Here is a 7926-nt window from a genome sequence, read left to right as displayed (position 1 = left end):
CAGAAGCTCAAAGGAGTGGAAAGAAAATATTTTCTTTCTCTCTATGCTATTTTGGCTTTGGTTTGGGGCCAGAAGGACCTCCAGGGAATCTTGAAAAATTCTGCTGGAAAGGTCGGTGATTTGTCTTCCTAGCCAGTTCTCAGCAACAATAGCTCCCCTCCCCACCCACCTGCAGCGCCTCCACAATGGGGTACAGGCGTCATGGCACTCAGGCCAGGCTCCCGCAGGGTGCACACACGTGGCCCTGCCCCCGTGTGCTGGCCTTTTCATGCTCAAAGCTTTCCTTCCTTCACCCGCTGCCCTCTGGCTGCCACCCCCTCCCTCTTTCCCTGCACCCTGTGACTGCTCGCTTTTCCTCCTATAGCCATTCTCTCCTTCTCATAGCAACGGCATGCCCCAGTTTCTAGCTGAGCAGAGGACTGTCCAGAATAAAGGCGACATTTCCTAGTCCTTGTCACTGGGTGTGGCCAAGTGACTAAGCTTTGGCCAATGGGATTCCAGCTGAATTGAGGGGTCCCGGGAACCCTCCTGGCTGTGCCCTTGAAGGGAAGGGGGCACGCCATGTGCTGCCTTGGCCCCCCCTTCCTCCTGCTGGCGGCACGATGCTGTGGGGCAAGCATTCTGGACCACAGAGAGGACGCCAGTACCCTAGCGAGGGTAAGCAAGAGTTGGAGTGCCCTGGCCCGTGCTGGCTTTGCGGAGTGGAGCCCCCACCCCCAAACTTGTACTTTGAAGGAAATGAACCTCTATGCTGAGCCACTTCGAACCTCTGTCACCTGCAGCTATACTCACTGCCTATAGGGTCCTGTCGCTCATACAACCTTCACTTCCCCAGGAGCTGCCCCCTGGCTTTTGCCACCACCCCTCCAACCACTGACCTCCTCCTGGAAAAACCCAACGGCCTCTTCCCAGCTCTCATCCCACGCAGTACCTGGCCACCTCCCACTCCTCCTGTTTGGCCCATTCTTAGTTTCTGGGATGCCATGCTTCTGGGACCTCCCATGTCTCTGATGCCCCTCTCCATGATGCTCTCCATGTCCTGGAGAGCCCTTATTCCCGGGCTTGTCCCTGTCATGCTGGCTTCCCCAAAATTCTGTCTGGGATCATTCTAGGGATAAGGGCTAGACTGTCCTTCTGGATGCAAAGTAGATGAGCCAGGTTTCTGGGCTGAGGTGGGAGTGTCTTCCCAGACTCCAAGCTGGGCCTTTCCCCCTGGCTGGATATTGCTTGCCCATCCTGCATGGCTGGGCTCGTGCAGAGGACGTGCCACTTGTCCGCTCCTGATGGCTGGCTGGACTCTTTCCCTCTGCCCCGGCAACTGTTGTCTTCCTTAGTTTCCAAAACCGAGCTGGGTCTACTTAAAATCATCTCTGTGGAGTCTATGGCTGGCCTCGCCCTCCTGCTAGACTGCCTCCGAGCAAAATCATAACTCCTCTCCCAATCTACTAGCTTGGGCTGCTGGTGTTCTTGTCCAGAGATTTGATTGAGCCAGGGGCTACCCTGGCCATACTGGGTCAGAGGTCCTCGGGGCCCTGGAGATGCACAGTGCCCGTGATTCACTCCCCAGTGAGCCCACAAAGTGCTCCAGGGGACCCATCGTCCAGCAGGAAGACTACAGGGCACACCTATGGCCCCAAGAAAGGCACTGATGTCCCCTCCAATAAGAGGAACGCTGCCCCTTTTATGGTAAGGACTGGTGTTTACTAATGAGTGCAGTTCCCTTTGCAAAACACTTATCCATTCAATCCTATCAGCCCTCAAGGTAGGGGTCCCAGGGCGCCCGTGGTGGGAGACACAAGGGGCTGGGCTGCCATTGGCTTTCCGTTTCTGTTCCACCACAGTTGTCATGAGCCCTAGGCAAGTGCTAGGCTTTCTCAGCTGTATGGTGGGGATTGAAACAATTTTGCAGCAGCTTCTCAGAGCGCTTGAGGCAACTTAGGAAATGACTTCTGTAAAAGCCTTTTGAAATGATGGGTCCCTGGGCAAACTGAGGGTTGACTGCCAGTGAGGGAAGCCTGAGGAGGGACGGAGGGACTCTGAGGAGAGGAGGCGCAGAGGCCTCAGAAGTTCCACCCTCCGACCTCCCTGGCCCTCCTAGCTTTGAGGGCCTCAGCACATCCTGCAGTACTGACTACAGCCACCAGGGGACGCTTCAATGACTGTCTGGAGGCCGCCCTCCTTTGTTCCCTTTTGCAGATGAGAAGGTTAAGGCTTAGGGCCATCAGCTGGCCTAAGGGTTCTGGCTGTTAAGTGGTGAAGTCAGAACTCGAACCCTGCCCTGCCTGGCTCCAGAGCTTATGCACTTGCCCGCTCCATTGTCCTCCTTCCCTTAGTAATTCTGGAGGCTCCATCACATTCCTCTAGTTCAACAGCAGGACACCCTTGCCTACTGACTTCACCCCTCACTGTGACTCCTGACTCCCAGATCTATATGCCCAGCGCTGTCCTCTAGCCGAAGCTTCTGTTTGGATTCTCAGGTGCCATTGAGCCCTCTGACTTGATGGCTTGTAGCCACCTCAGACCAAGATCTCTTCCCAGACTTGTATTCCTCCCAGGTTTGCTGTCAGCAGGTATGTGCCCCTCCCCTGGTACCTGGTATCACCTCCCACTGTCACCCGGGCTTGACTTCAGCTCTCCTATTGTGTCCGCTTCAGCCCTGCATTGCCTCCTCCTCGTGCCCCAACTCATCACTCCTGACACTGCATCTGCACTCACCCTGCTATGTTCTGCCTGATGGATCCTTCCCCAAAGCAGATTGTTCCAAGCCCCCTGACCCAAGGCTCCTGCTCAGAATCCTTCAGTAATTCCCTATTTTCTACAGAGTCAAGTCCAAGCCCTCCTTAGAGTGGCCCCTGTGATCTAGTTCCTTGCTGCCTCCTCTGTCCACACTCTGGAGGACCAGTGTTCTACCACTGAGCTAGACAGGGCTTGCTGCCTACCTAATGCGCGTTTTCTCCTTCTTCGTTCACAAGAGAACCCTGATTTTTAGCAGCTCCCCCAATAAAGCCACCATTTCTCAGCTTCCCTTACAGCTAGTTGTGGCCACACGACAAAATTCAGGCCAATGAGATGTTAATGAAAATGTTACGTATGCCTTGCAGTAAATTGGCTTATAGGGAGTTAACTTAGCTGAGAGGAATGCCTTTTTGGGTCTTTCTCCTTCCTGCCGCCTGGAATGCTGATGTGCTGGCTGGAGCTCCAGTAGCCCTTTTGGTCCCTAAAGTGCTCTTGAGTATGGAGGCCAGTGCTAGAATGGTGGAGCAGAAAACTAGAGAGAACCTGGGCTCCTTACAGCCATAGAGCTGTCATGGTTACCCTAGACTGCCTCCTTTCAACTAATTTTATGTGAAAAAGAAATGAACAGATCTCCTCTAAGCCACTATTCTTTTGAATTGTTTTTTTTTTTTAATGTTTATTTATTTTTGAGACAGAGAGAGACAGAGCATGAACGGGGGAGGGTCAGAGAGAGGGAGACACAGAATCTGAAACAGGCTTCAGGCTCCAAGCTGTCAGCACAGAGCCCGACGCGGGGCTCGAACTCACAGACTGCGAGATCATGACCTGAGCCGAAGTTGGCCGCCCAACCAACTGAGCCACCCCGGCGCCCCGCCACTATTCTTTTGGATATTCTGTTATGTACAAGTAAATCCTGATCTTGATTGATACAGCCAGATGGCAATATGCCAATTACATTTCTATATGCCTTTGCATATGCGGTTCCTCCTTCCCCGGGATGCCTTTCTTTCCTTTCTTGCTGTTGAAGGCCTAATCATGTTTTAGGTATCGATTTTAATAGCTATTACTCCACAAAACCTTCATCCATTCTCTGGGCATGACAACCCCCTACTGTAGCCATGGTTTTCCCAGTCCTCAGTTTGGTCTTTTTTTTTTTTTTTTTAATTTTTTTGTTAATGTTGATTTATTTTTGAGAGAGAGAAAGTGAGAGAGCGAGCACAAGTGGGGGGAGGGCAGAGAGAGAGGGAGACGCAAAATCTGAAGCAGGCTCCAGGCTCTGAGCTATCAGCACAGAGCCCGAAGGAGGGCTTGAACTCACAAACCCATGAGATCATGACCTAAGCCGAAGTTGGATGCCTAACCAACTGAGTCACCCAGGCACCCCCTCGGTTTGGTTTTCTTATAGCACTTACCTAAGTACCAGGGCTACTTGAATTGACCAGGGGACAAGAAATTGGGTTTTCTTCAATCTCTGCTTACCCAGAAATTAGTACAGTGCTTGGCACATAGGAGGTAATCAATAAATTTTTGTTGAACACCCCCTCCCCCCCCCCCACAACATCTTCAAGGCAGCTGCCACAGATTCCCAGGACAGACATTCTGACAGATGGCTGTGGGAAGAGGGGGACACAGGGAGAAGGAAGACAGGAAACCAAACTTAAGCCCCTCCCCTTCCCCTTTCTCTTACCTCTGAGCAGCCAGTAGGCCCCCTAGCAGTATCTGCCTCCTCTGGGTCCCCTTGCTGAAAGGCTCCACACTAACACCATGGAGGGTGCTCTGATGCTGGTAGGGCAGGAGCCAGGGGTCCCAGGGCCCGTGGAGGCCCACGGCAGAATCAGGGCCCAGGAATATCTGGACAGGGCAGCAGGATGGAAGTAATGTAATGGCACAGATCTAACTAGGGGCTGACTACTTTACCGGCACACCCTAGCCTCTGTCTCCTGACTTCTGGCCCCCAAGGCCCAGAGTGGGGGTCCAGCTATTAACCCAAAGGATATGGTAGCCCCCCAACAGAGTTGTTAGATGGCTCATCGGCAGGAATCAAGTGGACGGAAGGAGAACCAGTACCCAAGGATGCAGGTGGGAGCCTGCGTGGTCCCCAACCATTTCCCTCCAGGGTTATCAGACCCACAGTCAGTTCCGTTTCTCTCCACCAGGCGGCAGTGCTAGCCAAGCACTCTGGCTCCTCGGGCAGATTTTCCAAGGGAGTGTGGATAATCCATCATTTATCAGCTCACTCAGAATACGAGTTTTAGGTCTGGAAGGGAATTTAACCAATATTTAATTAAGGTACAATTAACATGCAAGTTGAGCATCCACCTGGATGAATTTTTCCACATGTATACACATCACCCAAACAAGATAGAAGATAGTTCCAGCACCCCAGAGGCTCCCTTGTGCCCCTTCTCAGTCATTAGTCCCAAAGGTGAGCACTATCCTGATTCCTAACACCATACATTCCTTTAGCCAGTTTTTGAACTTCATATAAATGGAGGCATGCGGTGGGGGCTTTCTGGATCTTCTCTGAGGTCAGCGTCACATCAGCGAGGTTTAACCATGCTGTGGATAACAGTAATTTGTTCGTTTTTGTGGCCACGAGTCTTCCATGGTATGACTGCATGGTAATATTTTTCCGCTCTCTTGTTGGTGGGTGGGGGAGGTTGGGTTCCCCAGGGAGCAGCCCCTGAGACAGATTACTGATGGGTTTCTAGTCGGGGGCTGTCATGAATCACGCTGCTCTGAGGATTCATGTACCAGTCTTCGTGGACACCTGCACCCAAGTACATTGGATACTCACCTACGGGCGGCATCTCTGGGTCCTTGGGTAGGCGGACCAGCAATTTTAGAAGAAACTGCCAGGCTGCACTGTTTGGCATCGACAAATCCTTGCTGACCACCTACTGCGCACCCAGCCCCGATTGTTCCAGGGGCTGGTTTCCAGGCATGGCAGCCCCTTGCCCTCCCGGATTTTGGCCCAGTGGGGAGCAGCTGAACACAGGCAGGGGTCGTAAGGTAGGGGTCCCAGGGCGCCCGTGGTGGGAGACACAAGGGCTGGGCTGCCATTGGCTTTCCGTTTCTGTTCCACCACAGTTGTCATGAGCCCTAGGCAAGTGCTAGGCTTCCTCAGCTGTATGGTGGGGATTGAAACAGTTTTCCAGCAGCTTCTCAGAGCGCTTGAGGCAACTTAGGAAATGACTTCTGTGAAAGCCCTTTGAAATGATGGGTCCCTGGGCAAACTAAGGGTTGACTGCCAGTGAGGGAAGCCTGGGGAGGGACGGAGGGACTCTGAGGAGCTTCGGGATCGGGAGAGGAGGCGCAGAGGCCTCAGAAGCTCCACCCTCCGACCTCCCTGGCCCTCCTAGCTTTGAGGGCCTCAGCACATCCTGCAGTACTGACTACAGCCACCAGGGGACGCTTCAATGACTGTCCGGAGGCCGCCCTCCTCCAGAGGGCTAGTCACTCCCTTGGAGCAAAGGTACACAGCAGTCTTGCCTTGCCGTGGAGGTGGCCTGGAGGGGAGGGGAGGGTGCTGTCTCCATCATCTTGAGGCGGCCTCTGCCTCACACTCAGGCAACCCGTTAGCAACAATCCACAAAGCTCCTACTGTGTGTCAGCACAGTTGAACAGGGAGGGTCAATAAACGCTCCGAAAGCTGCTCAGTGGCGTAAGTGAGGAGGCATGGAAGGGGCATAGTGAAACCACTGATGCAAGCCCCCACAGACCCCACGAGTCAGACATACAGGCTCCTAGCTGCCTCCGACCAGAGCCCCGTTACTGTTTTATACATCTGCAGAGAAACAAGAAAAAGTTGCCTCCCGAAAAGCCTGTGGGATGCCGTTCTGAGATACCAAACATAATGTGCCATGTTGGCAAGAAAAAATAACCATACTCGTTTGCAGCTTAGTGACAGTCACAGGATGGAGAATTTCTGCCCTTGTGCTCTAGAGAGGACAACAGTCTGCCATCTGCTGAGAATGTGTCCCAATTCCAGGCCCCCGAAGCGGAACCATCGCCTTACCGCCATTAGTCCGGGAGATGCCAGACGATCAAGAGAGGAAATATTATAGCCAACCTCATCCCTAATCATTCGCCATGATCCAAGGTCCTGACACCCTTACCCTGGATTTTCATCCTTTAAAACCCCCTGCTTGTAAGCCATCGGGAGCTCGGGACTGGGAGCGCCAGCCACCCCACCCCACCCCCTCCCATTATCCCGGCCGGCGCCACACCAATAAATAGCCTATCTTTCTTCACCGCAAAAGCTCTGTCAGCTTTTATGGGCTTGGTTCGGTGACAGTAGCACAGTGGTCAAGGCACCTGCTCTCCAGCCAGAGGGCCAAGGCCGAGGCACTGCCTTGTGACTGTAAACAATTTGCTTCGCGGATTTGTGCCTTGTTCTCCCAGTTTGCAAAATGGGAATGATTACAATAAATAGGTATTTTTGAGAAGTTGCCACGAGGGTTATCAAGTTAATACAGTACTGGGCTTAGAACAGCGGTGTTCGTTAAGTGAACAAACATGGGCGTGGGTGATGGAGGTGCTGCTTGGGCACCCCCGCGCCCCGGGTGTCAAGGCCTGAGGTGGGATTGCAGTTCCCAGAAAGGCCTACTCCCACCACGGTCCTGAAGATGGAACCACACCACCTCAGCCTGTCGGCATCGGTACTCTGAGGTCTACGACTTGCCGGCTAATTTTCCACCAGGCCTGAGGCTCAGGACCTGATTTCCCTGATAAGCTTCCATAATCACATCTTTTGTAAGAATGTGGCTTATCAACAAGGTGCTCTGGGCTCCAGCGATCTGGTCACCACCCCAGGCAGCCAGTGATACGCCTGGAGCCAGGGCACGGAGAGAGGGGAGGGAACTCTGGGCCCCAGCACTGAAAAGAGATAAGGGATGCCCTAAGCCTGGATGCCTCAGGTTGGGCCCGCAGGACCATAAAGCGTGGGGCCCTTGCCTCAGACTGGACCAGCTGGAACCAACCTTGGACTCACTGTGATTGCTCTTGACCAGTTTGCCTTTGGCCTTTAGAACACTGCTTATAGAGGGGGAAACTGAGGGAGCCTGGCCTGGGGTGTGGTATGCAAGAGAAGGTCCAGGGTCCAGGCAGATCTTCTGAGGTGAACTGGGGCCAGACCGCTGTCACCTCTCCATTGCTGAGACTAAAGTCACAGCATGTCTGTGCTAGAAG

This window comes from Prionailurus viverrinus, chromosome A3, assembly GCF_022837055.1.
Source record: "Prionailurus viverrinus isolate Anna chromosome A3, UM_Priviv_1.0, whole genome shotgun sequence".
NCBI lineage: Eukaryota > Metazoa > Chordata > Mammalia > Carnivora > Felidae > Prionailurus > Prionailurus viverrinus.
This window is presented reverse-complemented; position numbering follows the sequence as displayed.